Below are 24,376 nucleotides of genomic sequence, written 5' to 3'. Positions count from 1 at the left end.
ACACATGCAGCTGGAAAAGGCTACAAAAGTAATGCCAAAACCAGTAAATCTAAAAAACACATATAATTCCCTGAGTCAGCCTCTTCTTTTTCGCCATTATATGGGTGGCTGCCTTTACTGTTGTCATTCAGATTTTTCAGTCTGATGAAACGTAGTAATGCAAACCTATATACAGCATAATTAGACAGATTTGCTCTTCAGGACTCTAATGTGGCGACCCCTGTGGGAACTGTAATGGCAGAAATACTGTTTGCTACCCAGCTTTCCCAAAACGGGATGTAATTGGTGACAGAAGAGGATAATTCAAGTGCTTTTATAATATATGAGGAGGAAATGCCTTTTAACCTCTTAGTGACGTCCCCATTGCCTTTTGATGTCCCAGGTAAGTCGCCTTTAATCAGCAGGGATGTAAAACCATGCATCCCCTGAGGATTAAAGCCATGTGGGCTGATGACGTGACAGCTCCATGCTGTCAGTTCCCGAAGGTAGCCGACACGCTGGAGCTGTCATGGGGGGCCGTGGGACCACCCCCCTCCCGGTCATGCGATTGGCACAATCTAATGGATAGAGCCGATCGCATTAAAGTAAATATAAACTGAAAAAGTTTGCATCCATAAGGGGGGGCTGAAAGTACTCATCCTCTTCCACTGCGGTGTCCCGCGTCAATCTGGTCCGAAAAAAATCTTCGGTCGTCCTCTGCGCATGTGTGCCAAAGGAAAAATGGCGATGCATGTGCAGAAGACAGGATCATGGTGGGACATTTAAAATCTCCAGCAGGAGATGTCACCGGAGCCCAGGGTGACCATTCCCTAGGCCCGTGATCGGCACTATCCAATGGATGACGGCTATCACAGAAAAGTTGTAAAAAGTAAAATAAAGTTAAAGTTTCACCTCCCCTCATGAATCGGATGCATGAGGGGAGGTGAAAATACTCACCCCCATCCTCCACGATGTCCCATGGCGATATAGTCCTCCTAGGACTTTGTGTCACTTTCTGCGCATGCGCGTCGACTGTAATGTTGTTTTGGCCGCTCAAGGATTCTACAAGTGGGCAATGGGTCCTAAAACGTCTTCAAGCAAAATGTCTGTTATGAAAGCCATCGGCTGCTCCTTTCGGTTTGGGCCCCATTGTACATACGGACATAAGATTAGGGCTCTGAACTCGGGACAAATGGGGGTATTCAGTTAGGGGTGAATGTCTTCAATCTTATTAGTGCTATACAAAAAAAACTGTTTATAAAATGACAGGATTGCCAAAAAAATTAAAATCGTAATGTTTTCCTTCTTCTTTGCTTAGATTCATTCAAAAACTGTTTGGTCAAAATACGCAGTGCACCTCTAGATAAATTTGTTAAGGGGTCTAGTTTTCAAAATGGGGTCATTTGTGGGGATTCTCTGTGGTTTTGGCCGCATAAGGGCTCTACAAGTGGGCAATGGGGCCTAAATGGGGGTATCCATTTTGTGGTGTAAATCCTCATTTTCATGTGCACTATAGAAAAAAAATATGTCTCTAATATGACATATTTGCAAAAATATGAAATTTTATTTTTCCTCCTCTAAATTGCATTAATTCCTGAAATAACTGTGGGGTCAAAATACTTATGACAACCCTCAGTGAATACATTAAGGGTGTAGTTTTTAAAATGGGGTCATTTGTGGGGGTATCTATCATTCTGGCTTCTATGAGCCTTCGCAATCTTGACTTGGTGAAGGAAAACAAAGTGTTCCTTAAAATGTTGATAAGTAATGTTAAATTTGTTTGTCTCTTAAAACATTTTTCAAATGTGCGCCCAGGATAAAATAAACAGATGGAAATACATATATTAGCAAAAATTTGTACAGTAGGTTTACACATATTTGAGATATTACAGTTAAAAATGTGAAAAAATAAATTTTTTTCCAAAATTTGTCCAATTTTGAAATTTTTAATAAATATACACAAATTCTATTGGTCTATTTTTATCACCTATATGAAGTACAACATGTGGTGAAAAAAACAATGTCAGAATCACTTAGATATGCAAAACCTTTACAGAGTTATTGTATGTTCAAGTGACACATTTCAGATTTCCAAAGTTTGACTCCGTCACTAAGGCGCAAACAGGCTTCATCTAATGTTCAGTATTTCAGAATGTCATATAACTGGCCCCTCTGCGATTTCTCCCTGTCTAGTATGTATGAGCCCATGTAGCTCAGTGTCACACCCATTTTGCGCAACTATTTTTGTGATCAAATCTCTCTTGAGAATCAGATTTTCGCAAGCAGCAGCCTGGCACACCCATCATCCTCAGATGCCAGGAAAGGAACAAGTTGAGGTCAGGTATAATTAAGAACAGAAAGGTGATCACATTATAGTTACATCATATGTAGTGTAGCCCATATACACAGTGGATTATAGGGGTTATTATAAGTGGCGCATGAAGAGCATAACTTAACCCCTTCAATCCCAATAAGATAAAATATCATTTTAAAGATGAAGGGATGGATGGATTACATTAATTGATTGATTGATTTGAGATAGATAGATAGATAGATAAAAACCACCTCCATACAATTGTGGATACAAGGTGTGGGTACAAAACCATTGTACGGACTATGAGACATTGCCCCCTTCTTGCTCTATTAAAACATATGGCTCTAATATAAAGCACCATGTTTACATGTGGGGCACCCATAGACCGGTGGGCCCACAGAGGGCTTCGGGTGACAGCGAAATAGGTCAGCAGCGGTGGCTCCTCTTTTTCCCCCCTCTCATAAATTGGGCCTGTGGGAAAATCGCCACAGGGTGAATGATGTTCTAGCTTGGTGCTGTGTGCTACCCGCGGAGTCGGGCAGTTTACGGTAGTAAGGTTGTGAAGTTCGTGATGCCAGTCCATATACAGGCTGAGACCTGTTAGGGACAAAATAATAATACAAGGGAAAAATAACATACAAGAAAACAGTCCTTTTCCTTGAAGTGTAGTGTGGTATCTCAGTGCAGATGTTAACAGTGGTGAGAAGAGACTCCAGGAGGCAGGTTAAATGGTGAAACAATAAAACACTTTATTTTCCAGAGATAGGCCTTTCTTCCAGTTACTTGACACAAGCAGTACACTTTACTTCTTGAGGTAGATGATTAGTTCTTCCTTTTCCATAGTTAACTAGCTATCCACTTGAATCCTCAATTCTGCTCTCTCTCTCTATTGTCCACCAGAAATTCGGGCTTTTGGGTACTCACACTTTTTCCCCTTCTCACCGCACTCTCTGTTTTCCTCAGGTCTTGTTTCTTTCTCTCTGGCAAACTTGGACTCTCTAGCCACCAGCCTCTATCTATTTTATACCATTTTCTACTAACCAGCGAACACATGAAGCCGACTAATCATCGAATCCCAGGCTTTATCTCACTGGCTGATACCTGGCTATGCACTCCCCTAACGACTGTTGCTAGGGGGCAGAGAACGCGCTGGGATGGGGAGCCTGACAGAGAATAGGGCACAGAACCTGGCAGAGAATAACTGAAAAAGTAGAATATAGTGCGAAACATACATTTCAGCTCTTACAATAAAGAACAACCAATACATAAGAAGTGACCACAAAAGTGCTGCAGTGTCCCTAATCCAGGACACTACACATGCATTACTGAAACTTGCGCCTGAACAAGGGGAATTTCTTCCCCTCAGCTGGCTTGTCAAACTTCGCGCCAGAGCGCAGGAGTTTGAAAATAACTGCAGGAGGATAGGTGCTGCCCCATCTTCCCCACCCAATTTATTCACTACATGCAGGGAAGATATGGTAAGTCCTAACTTTTCTCAGCCATGGTATTTACTGCCAAGAGTCCCAATAGTTAAAATGCAACCACTGAACTTTTACTGAAATTAGTGGTTTCGTTTTGTACCATTATACGTCCGTGATTATCATGATCATATAAGGGGAGAAAAACACGCTCATGTGTTTTTGCCCTTAAACCTTATTTTCCATTTTTCTGCCCAAGCCCCCAACTTATTCAGATCCTCTTGCAATTACCTTGTGTCCTCTCATGTGTTAATTTCTATACATAGTTTTGTATCATCTGCAAATATTGATATTCTATTGTACATTCCTTCTACCAGGCCATTAATAAATATATTAAGAAGAATAGGGCCCAATACTGCCCTCTGTGGTACCCAACTAGAAACAGAACTCTCTGCTTGAGGATGTGGTGATGGCAAATTCGATAAAAGAGTTCAAGAGGGGCCTGAATGCCTTTCTTAATTAATAATAACTTCAGAAGGGTTGTTAAACCAGTGATTATTCCAATTGCCAGATTTGATTCATTGGCAAATTTGAAAATTGGCTTCTACCTCATTATTTTTCTTTTGCCTTTCTCTGGATCAACATTGGGGGTAATAGGCTGCACTGAAGGGACATATGCCTTTTTTCGACCTTACATATTATGTTACTATGTTCTACCAGGTCATTAATAAATATATTAATTAGAATAGGGCCCAAAACCAATCCCTGTGGTACTCCACTAGTAATGGTGACCCAAGCAGAGTATCTAATATTAATAACCACCCTCTGCTTTCTATCACTGAGCTAGTTAGTCACCCACTTACACACATTCTCGCGCAGCATTCTCATTTTATATACCAACCTTTTACGCAGCACAGTATCAAATGCTTTGGAAAAGTCCAGATACACAAGATCCATTGACTCTACCCAATCCTGTCTAGAGCTTACCTCCTCATAGAAGCTGATCAGGTTGGTATAACAGGAGTGATCTCTCATAAACCCATGCTGATATGGAGTCATACATCTATTTTTCTTGAGGTACTCCAGGATAGCATGTCTTAGGAACCCTTCAAACATTTTACCCACAATGGAAGTAAGACTTACTGGCCTGTAGTTTCCAGGTTCACTTTTGACCCCTTTTTAAATATCTGCACCACATTGGCTACGCACCAATTCAGTGAAACAGACCCTGTCACTATTGAGTCCTTAAATATAAAAAAAAAAAAGGGTCTATCTATCACATTACTCTTAAAACCTGGGGTTGCATGCTATCATGACCCGGCTATTTGTCTATTTTAATCTTTTTAAGATGGCTCTGCACCTCTTCCTGGGTTAAACAGGTGAAATGTAGTGGATAGTTTACTTTATCACTCTGTATCTCATCTGACATTTTATCTTCCTCTGCGAATACACTGGAGAAAACGTTATTAAATAAATTTGCTTTCTCCTCATCACCATCTACAATTTTTCCTACATTATTTATTAAAAGGCCAGCACTGTCAATATTAATCTTTTTACTATTTATATACTTGAAGAACAGTCTAGGGCTAACAATAGGTCTATTTGTCTCCATCTTTGCTTTTTACATCTTTCTGCTTTTTACATAATTCAGTTTTCCTTATAGGTTTTTAGTGCATCTTTGCTGCCTTCTTGTTTTAGTAGTTTAAATGCTTTCTTTTTGTTGTTTATTGCCCCTAATACTATTATAGGGTACTGCGGCTGAAACTATTATGGGGTACTGTAGCTAATATCATTATGGGGTACTGTGGCTATCTAAAGTGCATGACCAGCTTTACACTTTGCATCATTTTAAGAAACTTAGATCAGAACTAAATCTGAACTCTTGTGTACGCTTGTATTTTTAGCACTAAGAAAATATGAATCATAATAAGCTCATGGATTTACATATATTATCTATCTGGCAGCGTGCTTCATTATATCACATGATAATGAAGATGATATAATGCGTTTCCCACACTTCAAGCTCATCGATAAATTTAGATCCTCTCACATGTCAGATACAGAGAACAGATTATTACACCCAGGACACTAATTACTCCAATTATATTCATAAATGTAGAAGTAAAACTCCCAGCATAGCCAGAGTCAGATCCTCAACATTAAGAGAATTTACCTATGAAATAAAAATCTGCCCAATAACTTTAGACCGTGATTCATCCACTACTGTCATGGTGTGCACATAGATCTTCAGGCTCTTACCCCTTGTTGAGACTTCTTCCCTCTCAGTCTATGTGTGGGGGTTTCTTTGTAAACTTTTCACACTGGGAGTAGCTTCTTGTAGTCTATAATCATACTTGTTAATATGAAAAAGCAAAGTTGCAATGTAAAGCATAGGGGTCAGTAAAGCAACCTGTCACATCCCCACAGTACCATAGACTAAGTTATTGTGCTGTAAGGAAACTGGACAAGGAGTTGGGTGATGTACTTTTTTTATACTCACCTGCTCCCTGGATCCAGCAGTGCCCTTCTCTGAGGTTACGGTGGTGCACGAAAATCTGACTCTTCTCAGAGTCATGGGCCTGAACTCTGCTACACAAGTGTATGCCATGTACCAACTTTATTGCAGGACAGCGCTGGATCACGAAATCAGGTGAGTATAAAAAATATATCACGCAGCTCCCTGGCAGATCTCCTAACAGCACCATGACTTAATTTATGGTACTTTTGGAATGTGACAGGTTCCCTTTAAAATATATACAGGGAGGTCCAAAGACTGATGAACAGCCACTCATACACCTTCCTTGTATTGAGGGGGGTGGATTCTTAGCACTATTCTTGCATAAACAATTGCCACCCCCCTCAATAAAAGGCTTTATTCCCACAAGCGTATATTGTCCACCGTTTTCACGGGGACCTATATACGCTATGATCTGGGGAGTAAAAGCTCATGAATGGGCGCACGAATCTAATGTTTGTGTGCCCGTACACCAAGGCCGCCATGCCATGGCCACTTCCCCTTCCCTCCCCCCCGCCGGCTCACCTCCTCTCTCCTCCCCTCTGGCTGCTTTCAATGGGGGGGTGGGATGGGGGCGGAGCTAAGCTTCCCTGCCCTTTGTCCCTGGCCAGCAATTGAAGGTGGGGTGGGGGCGGAGCTATGCGCCGCCCCATCCCGCCTCCTCCCATTACTGGCTGGGAGGATTCAGGAGCTCCGCACCCCACCATTGGAATCAGCTGGAGGGGAGATAAGAAGAGAAAGGGAGTTTAGCAGTCATGCTGCTAAACTCCCTCCCACCTCCCCATAGGAGCCTATGCAGCTGCAAAAGATAGTTCCAGGACTATCTTTTGTGCCCGAGATAGAAACTCTTATCGCTATATTGGACTGGCTAGGCACTTTTACGTCATGAGAATACGGCCATGTGATCTGATGCATTGGATTTTTCAGCAGCATGTGAACAGGATTTCTCAAAATTCCATTTACTTTGCTACTACTGTTATGTGCTGTGGATTTTGCACCGTCAATTTCACTTTGAAAAATCAGCAACATATCCATCACATACCCTTAAGGCCAGGCCTTAGACAAGCATATCCCACAGTGTGCCACCCGTGAGAGACACAGATGTGCCACACAAGAAGTACGCAATAATAGGCAGTGAATGGAGTCAATGAAAGTACATTGATTTTTATCGATCCATTCACATTTCTGAATATTCATTGCGTGTGATACATGTGCAAACAAGAACACAGCATGTTCTATTTTGCCGCATATTATGCATGAGAAAGCCCTATTGTTCTCTATGAATGCATAATCAACATTGTAAATATGTAGTTACATTGCGTATGTTTAAAGTTTATGCACGCCATGGCAAAGCAATGGAGTGGAAATTTTAACCCTTTACGGACACCGCCCTTTTTTCCCCATTTTTGTTCCCCCAGTTTTGAATAACAAGGGGAGGAAGACCTGAGAAGATTTAGACTTCAAAGTTGAATTTCATTTAGGGGGGGCACTATTACTACCGAGGCCACTACTGGGACACTGTTACTATTCAGGCCACTATGGGGGATACTATTACTATTTGTGGCCACTAGAATAACGGAGATAAAACATATGTTGGATAAGCCCCACCCCTGACCACACCCCTTTTACATTGGCCAGTATTTTTTGACAAAGTTGCAAACTCTACATAGATAGAATGTTACCACTTAACTCAATATCTGAATTCAAAGATGGTGAATGCGACAGAAAGAGTAGAAATAAGGAAGATAAACCAGAGGACAAGAGTTAAAGTGTTAAGGAGATATAACGTATACAAGAAAGGTTAAGGCAGTATATTCCACTGAGATGGCCAGCCCATGTGACTGTGATGTGGTTTACATACATAGGAGGCCCAAGCTCAGTTTGGCTCTACCCTTATTCCCTATGAACCCTTTTGGACCTACAGGGAAGCCCTTTCAGCAATGTTACCACAGTCTTAGCAAACAAGAGAAGAGATCACAACTGTAAAGAGTGAGAATGGTAAGAGGCAAACAAATGTTAGACTCTAATATCCTAAGAAGAGTAGTTATGATTTGAACCATCACCAAAAGTCGGACCTCTCCTAATTTGTGTACATCGATGGAACTATATTTCATGTCTTATCAATGCCAAGAATAGCTTCTCCTAAAAAGTACTGCAATGTTCTATAGAACATACTCCCATCGACTGGTTATGTCACACCCCGATGTATGTAATTAGGGCAATGACTTAAGCATATATCTTAAATTATTCATGAAGAACCTGTCATCTTTTCTTCTTGCACTTATTAATTAGGACTGGATTGAGTGGATATATAAGACGCATGAGCTGAGGAGTTCTACACTACTGAGCAACCGGAGAGCAGACACCTGGGCATCCTGCCAGAAGCTCAACAAAAGGCAAAAAAGATGTATCCTTACAGGCAACTTTGGTATTCCTACAGCCCTTATAGGAATCCCATGCCAGCACCAGAACCAGACACTGATCTCCTTGCCAGACAGTTGGATGAAGACATGATAAACATGAGGGCTGACCTTGATAGGAGAATGCAGCAATTCCACCAGGTCCCCCAGTTGTTGCCACCGCTGAGCACGGATATCAGAAGGAGTCCGTCGTGGAACAGATACGCTGTAGCCACTGTGCCCAACTCTCTTTCACTGGCCAAACCAAGAAAAGAGAACTTTGAAATGACCTTGGATGCAAGTCATTTTGCTCCTGAGGAGCTGACTGTGAAAACGGAAGGCAGGAGACTGACTGTGACTGGAAAACGTGACATAAAGACAGAGACTGAGGATGGCAGCTGCCACCACGAATTTCGAGATTTCAGGAGAGAAATTGAGCTTCCAGAGGACGTCAATCCTGAAGATGTCCGTTGTTCCTTGTCCAACGATGGACAACTCTGCATTCAGACTCAGTGCCTGGCACTGCCAGCTGCACGGGAGAGACTTGTTCCCATCCAAGTAGGCTGGGCTCCAGGTGGTAGGCAGCGATCTCTTCCATAGTCCACTGCATTTAAAGTCACCTATGTGTTTTGCTGTAATGAGCTCAATTTTGCAAGTGTACAAGGGACTCGCATAAAGGGTCTGTCTATTGTTACTACCCTAGAACAGGAGGAACCAGCATGGGTAGCCTTCCTTCTAAGGTTGTTTTCCCCATACTTGTTTGCTGCTGACTGAATATAGGGAGAACTCTGTGCATGTCTACACAGCCAATAACAGATAGCGCCCCTTTTCTTCTGCACTTCCTCTATAGCATGCTCCCTGTGTAGTCTGTAAATGTGCATAATATGTGATGGTTTTGTATGTCTTAATCTTCATGGTTTTGTATGTCTTCCTTACAGTCAAGGTATTGATTATTCCTGGGTCCATGTACTTGGAGATGTCATTTACATTGGTGACAATCATATAAATGCCTGTACTTCGTATACTGATAGTAAAATTTAACTAATATAAAAACATTTTGAATTACTCGTTTTTTTGTGTTATTTTATATATTTCTTTTTTCTAAATACCGAGCAAAACATAACAATAGTCTAATAAGTGAAGCTTAGTATGTACCATATTTACTCAGTAGAGGGCGATAGTTACATGGTATAAAACCTGTAATAATTACAACTCTATGAAATTACAACTCTCAGCCTAGTTTAACAGATAAACCAGGTGTAAGTTTAGAAAATTATCTTATGATACAATTGAAATCAGAAAAACAAAAATGTCCTAATTTTTGTCCACATAAAACCCAAAAGAGTGGAAATTCTTCTTCCGGTATTTTCAGCTGGATCACTGACAGAACCTCCGGCCAAAGGTTCCAACACAGATATGAAACTGGCCTAAATTGTCTACCACAGAAGTGTTTGATAGCGACTTAGGCCGCTCTCACATGACCAGATTTAAATTAGTTTACGTGACCGGCATTAACGCAGACTTTCCACTGTAAAGCGTGGGCATTGAAAGGCATGTACTTTCGATTTTTCCTTCACAATCATGGATACGAATTGTGGATTCTGTGAGCGGAAGAAAAATCCCAGCATGCTCTATTTTACTACGGAATCTGCGCGGACAGCCTCCATTGATGTCAATGTTGGTGTTCGACCCACAGCCCATATGGAATTAACATTGTGTATGGGCTGCGAGTACCCGCGTCAGCGCTAAGCAAAGTCACAGGAAAAACAACAGCAAAAGCTGTACTGCGCATGATCGCCTGCGAGCCTCTGCAGTCATCCACAATATAGGTAAGTAACATACGCAGGGTCACCGGCCAGGCTCACAGCCAGAATCTGCTGCAGGCCTCTCACATTCGGAATCCGACCTGTTTGTGTGAGCCCAGCCGTACTCCCCTCTTATCAGCAGTCTGGAGGAACAGCTGTTGACTGGCCCAACAAGCTTTCTGCCGACGGCTATTGAAGGTGTATGGGCAGGTTTAGACTAACTCAACGTCTCTATCACAAGGCTGAACTGATAGGAGCTTAGACAGTATGTGCTGTCATAGGAACACGGGGAAGTGGATTTTAAGCACCGGTAATGTAGCCAGGTAAGGCACTTATAGAAAACCATGGTACATAATACTTAGGAAAATGAACTTTTACAGAGGACAATCAAAAAGAGACACCAGGACAAAACATAAAGGTTGTAGGTTTTAAACCTTAAGCCCTAGGCACACAAGCGGATTTTTGCTGTGGAATCCACAGCGGGCGTCTGGCCACGGATTCCGCAGCAATGTCTGTCCATAGCATGCAATGTGAAATTATTCTTCTCTAGTCACCCAGAGTTAGGGGTCCCCTCCAGCACCTCAGAATATGTTTTATGTCTATCTTGTCTATTGTCTTGTATAATGCGTCAGATTTATGTATATTGGATGTCTGCAGGCATGAATGGGTTAATGTCTGGTCATGTCTGGAAAATGTATTGTTTTGTCTGTGTGTCATATAAAAGTGTAGTTATGTTTGAGCCTAGTATTTCTAGGGGTTACAGTCTCAGTTGGAGAAAGTTTGAGTGGTTCCCATCCCAGGTAGAGCTAGTGAGAGGAGTGAGACATGGAGGAGGAAGAAAGGTGGTCTTGACCCCGGAAGAACCGAGCAAGAACCACGTGCGTCCGGAGAAATAGAGAAACTGCCAGAGAGCGAGAAAGCCAGTGAGTGACTGACAGGCGAAAGAGAGAGTTACTGGTAGAGTGAGTTCCTGCAGATAACTATGACTGTGGATGTACAAATACCCCGAGAATCCTCCCTGCTTCACTACTGTAAGAACTGCTTTTTATTATTTGTTATCATCATTTAAGTAAACGGACAGAACTGAACGTTCCCAATTCTCGTTCAGAAAGGTCACTCTGTGTGCGTGGACTACTGTATTCCATCTAAAAGATTCACCGCAGAGGATGGAACATTGGTGTTACCAGTGACAAACAGGAATACAGGTAACCAAGTTTACTAATTCGTGATCTCCCCCTGTTGGTGACGAGATCGGGCTGCGAGTTACCCCTAGGGAGGAGACGGTAGAGCCCCATGCCAAGGCATTTCTCTACCCCGCTGTCTCCTCGGCTGAGAGCCTGCTTCTCAGATGCTGCACTTCCATAATCACGAGCAGAAATCACTTGTTATTTCCGCTCGTGGAGGAAGAATCGCAGCATACTTCATTTTTGTGCGCGACTTGCACAGGCGGCTTCCATTGCAGTCAAGGGAAGCTGTCCAACCTGCGTCGATTCCAAATTGTCAATTTCTAAATGGCCGCGGAGCTGCGTCATCACCTAGCCACGTAGCGGCATTCTCTGCATTACGCAGCACACAGAAGACCAGACAGGTACGCAGGGTGGTCACTAGCCGGGCACAGGGTCTGATTCCTCTGCGGGATCCCGCATGTGGATTCCGACCTGGCTGTGTGCATTTGGCCTTAACCCCTTAATGACGCGGACCCTTTTTCTTTTTCCATTTTCGTTTTTTCCTCCATCCTTTAAAAAATTCGTAACTCCTTTATTTATCCATCGACGTCACTGTTTGAGGGCTTGTTTTTTGCAGGACGAGTTGTATTTTTCAATGATGCTATTTAAAGTACCAAATAATGTACTGAAAAACTTTTTAAAAAATTCTAAGTGCAGTAAAATGAAAAAAAAACAAAAACATTTTGCCATCTTTTCGTGCGTCTTGTTTCTACGGCACACAAACGGCAACAAAAGCGAGATGATAACTTTATTCTATGGGTCGGTACGATTACTACGATACCAAACTTGTATAGGTTTTTTTCTTACTGTACTACTCTTTTTTTTTTTCAAAGACATTTCATTTTTTTCAATTATTTTCTGCGGTCATTTTGTGCGCGCAATAACTTTTTTATTTTTCCGTCGACGTAGTTGAGCAAGGGCTCATTTTTTGCGGGATGTCCTGTAGTTTCCGTTAGTATCATACAACTTTTTGATTGCTTTTTATTACGTTTTTTCTGGGAGACAAAGTAAACACATTTCTGGTGTTCTTTATTTTTTTTTTTTTTTCGGACGACGTTCACCATGCAGGAAAAATAATGTGCTACTTTGATAGATCGGACTTTTACGGACGCGGCGATACCAAATACATGTTTTTATTTTATAATTTAGATTTTTTAATAATAGATATGGCAAAAGGGGGGTGATTTAAACTTTTATAACTTTTTTTTTTTTACAATTAAAAAAACTTTATTGATTTTTTTTTTTACTTTACTTTGAAGTCCCCCTGGGGGACTTTATCATGCGATGCTTTGATTGCTCCTGCTGTATGATGTAATGCTATAGCATTACGTCATACTGCAATTTAACAGGCAGTCTATCAAGCCATCCCACAAGGATGGCTTGATAGGCAGTCTGGTAAGGCATCCCTGGGTTCTTTCATTAGGCCCCCGGCTGCCATGACACCTGCATGGCTCCCCCGATCCCACCGCGGGGGGCCGTGCAGAACCCCCGAACATTGTTCGGGGGATTTAAATGCCGCTGTCAGAATTGACAGGGGCTTTTAAATGGTTAACAACTGCAATCGGCCGCAAAGATCACGGATGCGAGCCTTTTTCCGTGCGGATGTACCTTTAATGCATAGCATATTGTCTGCATGGAAAAAAGATCGCAGATAAGGAAGTAGTTGAACAGTCCGAAAATACATGTCTTTCATTGCCTGCGTTTTACGGCGATCGCAGAATCCGCAATTCAAATTTGTTCCTGTGAGCCCAGCCTTAGGGTTAAAATGAAAACTTGGAATCTCTTTTCCTCTCTTTACTTTTTAAGTTCTGTTAGGAACTTAAAAAGTGAAGAGAGGGAAAGAGATTCCCTAAAATTACTTAAGGAAGTAATTTTCTAGTAGCTACTATTGTTGTTCATATTACCTATCATGGAGATGCTGCTTCTATCAGCTGGTGGCCCAGGGGATTCTCCTCTTCTCATTCACTGGTAGTGAAAAAACCCTCTTCCTCGCTGTGCAGGGACATAATTAATTATCTCTCTGTGTGTAGGGGGTGAAACATCATCTGGTATCAGTGACCAAAAGTGTATTTGTCTATTGCATACCTCTCAACATGCATCCTACCCCCATCCACTCAAGAACGCCCATAAAACCAACCAGAAAATCCCACTTTGGGACACATCATTTTGCATAACAATCTGAGGGTGCATTCACACAAACGTATATTGGCTTGGTTTTCACGCCGAGCCGATATACGTCGTCCTCATCTGCAGTGGGGGGAGGATGGAAGAGCCAGGAGCAGGAACTGAGCTCCCGCCCCCTCTCTGTCTCATCTCCACCCCCTCTCCACCCCCTCTCTGCCTCCTCTCCACCCCACTACACTATTTGCAATGAGGAGAAGCGGGACGGGGGCGGGGCTAAGTTACGCGAATTAGCCCCACCCCGTCCTGCCTCTCCTCATTGCAAATCATGCAGAGGGGTGGAGAGGAGGCAGAGAGGGGGTGGGAGCTCAGTTCCTGCTCCTGGCTCTTCCATCCTCCCCCCTCTGCAGATGAGGACGACGTATATCGGCTCGGCTCGAGCCGATATACGTTCGTATGAATGCACCCTAAGGGTGATGGTCCTGAGAGAACTTTCACCCCTTTAAGGCTATAGGAGTTTGCTGATTTAAGGGGATTTTTCAGCCCTTGTGGGTGCCTACCCACTACAGTTCTTTTTCACAGCGAAATTCACAGCGTTTTTTTTCTCCAGGTGTCTATGGGGCTTGTTAATGTTAAAATCGCGACACGGCAAAATCGCGCTGTCGTGGTAAATTGTGATTTTGCCACGTTGCGATTTTAACATTAACAAGTCCTATAGACACCTGGAGAGAGAAAAAACACTGCGAATTTCACTGTGAAAACGTAGCGGTAGTGGGTAGGCACCTTTACTGTGCATAGGGAGAAAGCTGTCAATCAGCAGTGGGTTGGTGGCTGGGAAAGCCTGCAGCATATGATTAAATTAAACTCCTGTCAGTGTTGGCATTGCGCTGTTACTATGAGTTCTCCAAGACTAAACCATCTTCAGTCAGTGCCAAACTACTGAAATTAGTATGGTCATCGTTTCTTTATGTTGCAGTCAGAGAGGGTTGGCTCTCTTTAAGAAACTGGAGGAACAAGAAATCCTGGAAAATGTAATGGTTGCATTAGAGAGGAAGGAAGTATTTATCTTCTCCTCCAACTTGGGTGTCATAGAAATTAATACAACAAAATCAGCCATAACTGCAAGGATATTGAGGTAAGATAGTTTATTGTCCTGCAGTTTCTTCAAAGAACTTGCAATGAGCCGCAGAATGTTACTGATTTATAAAGTCCACTCTACCTATGTCCCTCGCCTCTTGTCATCTACAAGTTACATTACTACCCAGCCAGAAACACCCTCACAGGTCACTGAACGTCAAAGGTTTACTGAAAAGTGCTGAGGCTGAAATTAGAGAAGCTTTTTTCTTTGCTGGTAAGTTTGTAGTCACAGGAATGAAGCAGAATCAAAACCGTGAGCACACAAGACCTTGTGCCAGGAAATGTGGCTGTGCAGAGTCTATGGAACCCGCAAGCATTGTTTTATTTACTCTTTATAATTTGTAATATTTGTGTGTTGTTTCTCTCTACTTTAGTATTGTTTGTTTGATGCCTTTTTTAAATAAGCATCTTATAACTACAGTCAAAAGCGTTTACACATATTGTTTTACTCTCCAATGATATTTACTTCCTTCAACTTGGCATTTTGCAGTGGGGGCATGTTGAACTCTCACATTGATATACTTTCAGAGACCCTGCGCTCCCACAGTAGGGATACCTATTCAAAGTTCTTCCTTTGGCAAGCACTGCACAGCGTCCTACTATAAAGTTACTCTGGCACTATAGTGTAAAGCCAGTCTTCCTACCTCTGGGCATTTACTTCTGTTAGAAAATCAGCTTTTTCTATCTGACAACTTTGTGCTGAACCTGTTTTTGCTGCACCTACATTTAACACTTTAGGACTGGATCATTTGTGCAATAAAATATCTGCTAATCTTATCTGTTTTATACCTCTGCTGCTTTCCATAGACAAATTTCACAAAATTGCACTGTCATACACTCAACGATACCCTATGGACTGCTGTGGTATGTCTCATGTCATAAAATTTACTATTGAGCTCCAGCTTTGGTTATATATAAATATATGAAAGGTCACAGTAACACACATGAAGGAGAAAGAATTTTTAACCTGTAGTATATCTAATCGGTCTCAATTATGTTTATTTGCCAAACATATAAACTTTCAGCTGCTTGGAAAAAGACCGTTGAATAAGAACAGTTTAAATGGCAAGACATAACTAATATAACAGGTCTTTTCTTGAAATTCAACACAAAATGACACTTTTAATTACTACTGCAGTCTCAGAATTATTCAACTTCCTAAGTAGAATCACTCATAAAGGCACACCTTTTCAAATCAGATGAGGTCTCAAACACACCTGGTATAACTAATCTAGGTCTTTATTAAGGCCCATTTAAACACAACAATTATCGCTCAAAATTTGCTCAAAAGACATCTTTAGAGTGATAATCATTGTGTGCATTTACAAGGCAAGATGATCGCACAAAATTCGCTCAAACGGCAGTTTCACTGACAGTTTTAAGTGTTCACTTTGCATAAGTGTGTAAATGAAGGTTCACGCTATATGCAGAAAACAAGTGGAACCGCTATCTTCTGCATACAGCTGTTTTCTTCTTAGAGTGCTTAGCTGGTACACAGCTGAGCACTCTAAGTGGGTTTTGCAGAAGACAGCAAGAGCGCTGTATTCTGCATACTCCTGCTGTGTTCACGGATCACTCAGCTGGTATACAGCTGAGTGCTCCAAATGGAGTATACATAAGATAGCTGGAGCTCTGCCTTCTGCATACTCTTGCTGTGTTCACGGAGCGCTCATCTGATATACAGCTGAGTGCTCCAAACGGGGTATACAGAAGATAGCTGAAGCGCTGTCTTCTGCATACTCCTGCTGTGTTCATGGAACGCTCAGCTGGTATGCAGCTGAGCGCTCCGAGCGGGGTATACAGAAGACAGCTGGACCGCTTGTCTTCTTCATACTCCGGCTGTGTTCTCCGAGCGGGATACCAGCTGAAACAATAGTATTAGCTGTATTCCACTGAGAACTCAGCGCGTGGTCCTGATAAGACTCATTGTTGTCTTTAAGCTTGTTCGTGCGTTTAGACACAACGATTTTCGCTCAAAAGACGGTTTTGAGCGAAATTTGAGCGAGAATCCTTGGGTCAAAATGGGCCTTTAGTTGCAACAGGCGTGCTTAGAATAAAACACAACACATATCTGGACTGACTAGGACTTTGGTAACTGTGATGTAGTCAAGAGAGTGGTTCAGAAAACTAATAGATAAGATCATTGCCTTGCACAAATAAGGAAAAGGACACAAAAAAATAGCAAACACACTAAATGTTCCCAGACATACAGATGGAAGCATAGTTTGCAAGTTCAAAGTGAAAGGAACACGGCTGCACAACCTGGACATGGCAGAAAGAAGAAGCTATAACCAGCAGCACCAGTTTCCTGAGGAGGCAAGCAGTCCACAATGCTCAAAAGACCTGCAGAAGACACTAAAGTTCCCGTTTGCATAGTAAGGTGCATACTAAATGCTGAAGATATTAATTACCGAAATGCAAGACATACATCTCTGCTGATCTGAAAGCACAAGAAAAGTCAGTTCGTAAATGCTCAAAATTATATAAATAAGCCACAAAAGTTTTGGAATTTTGTTGTATGGAGAGATGAAATAAAACCAAAACTTTTCAGGTCTGTGGATTAGTGATATGTCTAGAGGAGGAAGAATGAAGCAGATGCTGAAAAGAACACCCACAGTGACGGTGGCTTGGTGAGGCTCTGGGACTTCTTTGTTTCCTCTGGCACTCGGAACCTGTAGTGTGTGGAGGGCAACATGAATTCAATCAAGTATCAGGAAATACTATGAGAAAATGCTATGCCTTCTGTGAGGAAACTGAAGCTTTAGCTTCACTGCATCTTCCAACAGAACAATGATCCAAATCATACCTCAAAGTCCACTAAGCCTTGGTTTCCAAAGAAGTCCAGGAAGGTAGAAAATCTTTGGTGGGAGGTGAAGAAGGTTGTTATAGCACACAAACCCAAGAAGATTAGTGAACTGGAGGTCATTGCCTATGAGGAATGGGCTAAGATTCCTTAAGAACGCAGTCAGGAGCTGCTGACTGGCTATGCATCTTGTTTGCAGCAGGTCCAAAAGAGGCTCCACTAAGTATTGAAGACTCTTATCATGAAGGTCATATTAGTTGTGTTGAGCTATTTAAAATGTTTTTTTAGATTTTTTTTTTTTTTGCAAACAGTTGAAAGTTTGTTAATTTGGTAAATAAACCCAATTTGCAATAGAGGTTGAATAGTTTTGATTGCAACTGTAAATGCAAACTATTGTTCCCTATTATCAGCCTTCTTAGAATGGCTTCTCTCTATGACCCAATGATCAAACAGCATTTTTTTTTGGTTTTTGGTTTTGTGAATTAACAACACCCAAGTTAATAGGAACTCGGCTCCCCTCCCAGACCTCTGTCCTCTTATCACCCCTCCCTGCTGATGGGCTGGCCTTGCTCTACCTCCTGTCAGTGTGACAAAATTCTCTCAGTCCACTGCCTACCAGACACAGATAGGGATTGAGGGGGAAAGTTTGGCCAGTCACGCATATAGAGAGCTCCTAAAAGTACAGCCGTGTGTAAAGCGTTCCAAGCTCTGCGCACTGACAACATCTAGAAGCCAATATGTCCGATGCTCCAGCCGAAGAATCCGCGGCGACTGTAGAAGAGGTCAACACAGCGCCTGTAGAAAGCCCCTGCACTGAACTCAAGGCTGCCATGGAAAAATGGTGAGTGGCCCTCATGTAATTGAGAAATAGAAGGTTGGCCAACCATAAAGGATTTTATTTTCATATATATATATATATATATATATATATATATCTCATCACGTTGTATTGTATTATGTTGTCTTATATGATATTATCACACTCTACTTTACTGGATGCTTTATCAAGTTATATTGTGTTATATTATAGGATAATACATCATGATACATAGTATTATTATTATTCATAACCCTCCCATATGATATGTAAGAATAGGGCCAGCACTTTTATGTAATATTTCTTAAAATTCATATTGAAAATAATTCTTATGAGGTTAAATACTAATACTCGTATCCTGTAGCATAATAACAAGCAGATGTAAAAGCGTTTTGTTTTTTTTCTTACGTCTGACACGCTGTTTTGTATTTTCAGCCTTGTACTCTATGTCCTTGACTCCAAAGTCTTGTCACTTTTCGTCAGCACATTTGTGTGTGATTTTTGCCTGCATACATGATGTTGCCTGGCCTGATGATTTTATAGAAGGATGTAAATACAGGGATATATCTATTGATAGATAGATAGATAGATAGATAGATAGATAGATAGATAGATAGATAGATAGATAGATAGATAGATAGATAGATAGATAGATAGATAGATAGATAAAGTTGACTGGGTAATACAAAATGACGGCTTCCCTAAAATGGCAGATCCTTGTCGTTGATGGCGATATATAACCTAGTTCTAGATTATGCAATTCATTTGGTAACACAGCTGTAGATTTCTTCTCTAATCTGGATTAATCTAGTTATCAAACATGACACATAGCAATGTCTACCGTTTGCCTGGGATATTGTAGTGAATTTTTTTAATTTGGGGTGATCAGTATGAGCGCCGGATCTTCAGTTTTTTTTTAGAAAACACATTATTGTGACTTCTCTTTGCTAATATGGAATATAAATGGAGGATTATATAATGTAAGAAAGAGAGCTACAACACATGTGTATGCAGGTGACTGTAACTGCAGCTATACTGCAAGAGCAAACAGTTACTCTGCAAGCACCAAGAAAAATGCCAACACTAATATATATATGAGGTTCTTAGGGCACATCTTGATCAAATTGTGAGAGCCCATCTGATCCAGGATTATATGATCTATGCAGGCCACATGACGAAACATGAGGAAGGAAGAGATATAATATAATTAAAGGGACAGTGCAACAAAAATTCTGAATTTTAAAAATATTCAACAACATCACTGAAATATTTGTATTGTACTAATGCGGGTCATGTGCAAATTGTTGAGTAATAATGTGCAATTCATGTCGGATGTGTCTTCTAGCTGTGAGATTGAATGTCAGAATCTATCATCCACCTCTTATATGTATATTTACCCATATTTCCGCTGCCTGGGACAATTACTTCCAGCTTCTGGAAAATATTAACCATAATCACACATTGTCTGTTGCCTTCTTTACAACTCTTCGGGCTCCAACATCAGACTCTCAGCCTGAAACTAGGTCAGAGCTGCAAAAATTGTGTGCATGGAGACTGTATGTGAGTGTATGAAGGCTACAGCGCAGCGACATAAGACTGCATCTATACAGAGATGTTCTTGCCTTTTACCTCAAAGCATGCAAAGGTCAGTGGGGCATGCCACAATTTCCTTTCTGTCAGACTTGTACTGAATCCAACAGAAAAAATCCTCCACATAAAATCAGAGACATACAGAGATGCAGTTGAGGCCTGATGGATTTCTATCATAGTCCTATCACGGCCCCATATAAAATGTAATGAAGTGGATACAAAAAGCCACCCCCACCCCCGTTAAAATGGCATATTTTTGTCATGTTAAAATATCTGACACGAAGTAATCATTTCAGATTAATTTCCACCTTCAATGTGACCCATTATCTATGCAATTACATTGAAAAACAAACTGAAATTTTTTAGGGTAAAAAAACCTAAATAAAATAAGTTCTTGGTAATGTCACTGTTGTGCCAGACTTAGCCCACTTCTTGATGACCATCTTCACTGCATTCCACGGTATATCTAATGTCTTGGAAATTTTTTGGTCCCTTCTCCTGACTGATACCTGTGATATGCTGTAGCTCTTTACGGCTTTTGCTGAAAAATGCAGCTAACAAAATGTCAGGGAGACCCTACTAGAACAGCAGAACTGTATATGGAGTAAATCAGAATCCCTGTAAATAATGGCAGCGGAGTGGCGACTACTATTCAACATGAGCTTAAATGTGATTGGCTAATTTCTAACACAAGCACATCCCCAAATATAAGAGAGTGTTCACACTTATGCAAACACATTATTTTATCTGCTAAGAGTGACATTTAGAAAGAGACAAGTCCAGAAGAGAGTAACCCTGAGAGGAGTCACTCAAGGATGGATATAGAGCGGCAGAGGTTCGTGAGTCATAGAGGGAGCTCCTGTGCAGGAGTTGGAAGTAAGATACTGCCCAAATTATCATATCTGCACCAACAAGCGTAGCAATAGGAATGGTTGCCCACTACCGAGTTAAAGGCCATTACAGAACATGTGCTGAGGGTCAAAGAACAAAAGGATCGTGTCTACAAGACAGCGCAACAAGGCATTACTGATAAGGAATGAGTGTCTGTCGAATTCCTCCTCCTCATGCAACTACAAAAGTATAGGTGGTACCAGAGACATAGGGGAGTACTTATTATGGGCTGTGCTCCACAATTGTCACGTTAACCCATTTAGCGCCAAGCACTGTAAATTTACAGAGCTTGGTCCTGGGCTTTAAACCCAGATGATTGTAAAACTACGGCGCGGGTTTAAAGCCCCTGCTCCTGCAATCAAGCAGTTGCATGTCGGGTTGTCAGCTGTTAGTCACAGCTGACAACCTGGAGGAGAAGGCAGGAGGGGGTTTTAACCCTTTCTACCTCCTCCTTTCCTGAGTACACAGCGCTCAATGAGCACTACCGTAGGTACTAAAAAGTGAAAGTGGAAGTATAACTTCTACTACAAAAGCCGGCAGTCACGTGACCGCCGGGATTCCCTGCTACAGCAGAGCTACAGGGTCGTAGCAAACCCAGACCAGCTCTGCCAGTGACTCTTGTCACTACAGGGGTTGTTTCCCCATGTAACTGGGGCTCCTATGGATGCCCCAGCTACAGTGGAAAAGTGTCAAATAAAAATATATATATATGATGTCATGGGGGACATAGATATTAAACAAATAATTACATAAATGAGTAAAACAAAATTATAGAATAAAGTAAAAATATATACAAAAGAAAGAAAATAACCCAAAGCTGATGCCAACCAAAACCGTCGCCATATGCTCCCTGTAATTCAAAACCATACATATTATATATCAAAACATCCAAAACAAAATAAGGAACCCATTCCGAAACTTTATTTTAGTGTAAATATACTAATTTAAAAAATTTACTATAAATGTTAACAAAAATATTTTTTTTTTCTGTCAAATTATACTGTGTGCTGTTAATAGGTCTATCACCTAGTTGGCTATTATGGGAAGAGTCTGGTGCCAGTAATTATTTTTTACTGGCAGTGTTAAGGCTCATTTAGACATGATTATCACTCAAAATTCTCTCAAAAGCCGTCTTTTAATGAGCTGAGTGATGACTCTTATCAGCGGCGCAGGCTGATATCTCAGCCGACAGCACTGATAAGATTCTCTCAGCTGGTATCCCACTGGCAGTTCTCAGTGGGATCACGGCGGTATTCCACTCTGCCTGCATTAACTATTTAGTAGCTAATTAGCTACTTAGAGTTATGCAAAGATGATCATTCAAAACTGTCACTCAGACTGTAGTTTGAGCGATTTTTGAGCGATCATCTTTCAGTGTACATGGGCCCTTAGTTGTTGGTAAAAAATAATTAACCTGTGATGGGGTACGGGGCTGGATAGGTAAATCTAAATCAAATCAATATTTGGTGTGACTACCCTTTGTCTTCAAAACAGTATCAGTTCTAGGTATATTTGCACACAGTCTTTGAAGGAACCCGGCAGGGATGGTGTTCCAAACATCTTGGAGAACTTACCACAGATCTTCTGTTGATGTAGGCTTGCTCAAATCTTCATGTCTTCATGTAATCCCAGACAGTGTCGATGATGTTGAGATCAGGGCTCTGTGGGGGCCATATCCTCACTTCCAGGACTCCTTGTTCTTCGTCATGCTGAAGATAGTTCTTGTTGATGTTTGCTGTAAGTGTGGGGTGGTTGTCCTGCTACAGAATAAATTTGGGGCCAATCAGACGCCTCCTTGATACTATTGCATAATGGAGAAGTATTCTTCTGTATTGCTCAGCATTGAGGACACCATTAACCTTTCCAATCCAATTTGTATCCTGGTTTTCCTAGAGTGCTTACTCTTTTTCTGCCGTTATAGAACAGCCCTATTTGCTGGCTAAAGCCAGTACTGCATGAGGTGACACGATGGATAGTCTCAGACAGCAGAGAGACTGGCAATATACAGTTAGAGAACTCCGACAGACGTCTTCCAACATCGGAGCTGTACAGCCTTAAATCATAATGTCTGATTTAATCAGACAGTGGATTGGAAAGGGTTAATCCTGACCAAATCCCCAACTCCATTGGCTGAAATGCAGCCCCAAACTTGCAAGAAACACCCCCACACACGAGCTTTGCCTGCAGACACTCATTATTGTGCAGCTCTTCAGCCCGTCAGTGAATTTTGCCTTCTTAGTCCAGAGCACCTGGTTCCAGTTTTCTGCACCCAAGTTTCTATGTTCTGTGCATAGTTGAGTCGCTTGGCCTTGTTCTTACGTTTCAATCTACTTTAAAATCTTTGCCTGAGAGAGACCTTGCTGATACAGGATAACTACCCTGTCTCTTGTTGTTGTGCTCGGACTTACCATGGTGTATGACTGGTGACATGAAACAGTCTTCTACAGCCTCACCTTTGTAAAGGAATGCAGCTGTTCCTCGCCCAGTTTCAAGCCTCCTACACAGCTGTTTCTGTTTCAGTTAATTACTGTGTTTTAACCTACATCTAAAAATGATGAGCATTATCATTTGTTTGGTATGAATGGTTAATCATACACCTGACTATAGTCCTGCAAAATCCCTGACTTTGTGCAAATGTACTTAAAAGAATTGATGCTGTTTTGGAGGGCAAAAGGTGGTCACACCAAAGTTTGATTTTACTTGAAACTCTCTTTTGTTAATTCAGATTTTGCATTTTGTTAATTGACAAAAATAAACTATATATATTTATATATATATATATATATATATATATATATATATATACACACACACACACTCATTGTAAAGAAAAATCCCCTACCCTAGAAGTAGTTGTTGGATTCGAATGAAACTTTCTATGTGTGATTTTAATGTTGCTATAAGTAAGTGATTACAAAAGCATAATTATTGTGGAAAACTGAACATTTGTAGGCAGGTTCTAGTACCCTGTTGGGCAGCCTCTAGCTTAGATACAAGATGTGATACGGAAAGGCATGGAGGCTCTAGTACCCTGTAGGCCACCTCTAGCTTGGATACAAGATGTGATACGGGCGCAGATGGAGGCTCTAGTGCCCTGTTGTACTGCCTCTAGCTTGGATACAAGATGTGATACGGCATGGAGGTTCTAGTACCCTGTTGGACCAACTCTAGCTTGGATACAAGATGTGATACGGAAGGGCATGGAGGCTCAAGTACCCTGTAAACCGCCTCTAGCTTGGACACAAGATGTGATAGTGAAGGGCATGGAGGCTCTAGTACCCTGTTGGGACGCCTCTAGCTTGGATACAAGATGTGATACAGTCGGGCATGGAGGCTCTAGTACCCTGTTGGGCCGCCTCTA

At 41.5% G+C, this 24,376-nt stretch overlaps 1 long non-coding RNA gene across 1 annotated transcript in view; it reads left to right on the top strand.

Moving 5' to 3' along the window:
• The first annotated feature begins 18,308 nt into the window (after positions 1–18,308).
• Positions 18,309–24,376, top strand: part of LOC136632475 (uncharacterized) — a 35,612-nt gene continuing 29,544 nt past the window's right edge. The window contains exon 1 of the long non-coding RNA XR_010793171.1: positions 18,309–18,558. This is a non-coding gene — a long non-coding RNA (uncharacterized lncRNA). The remainder of the gene's footprint in view (positions 18,559–24,376) is intronic.

The sequence above is a fragment of the Eleutherodactylus coqui genome, chromosome 6 (assembly GCF_035609145.1).
Source record: "Eleutherodactylus coqui strain aEleCoq1 chromosome 6, aEleCoq1.hap1, whole genome shotgun sequence".
Lineage (NCBI taxonomy): Eukaryota > Metazoa > Chordata > Amphibia > Anura > Eleutherodactylidae > Eleutherodactylus > Eleutherodactylus coqui.
Note: the sequence above shows the minus strand (reverse complement) of the source record. Positions and strands in the feature narration are given on the sequence as shown.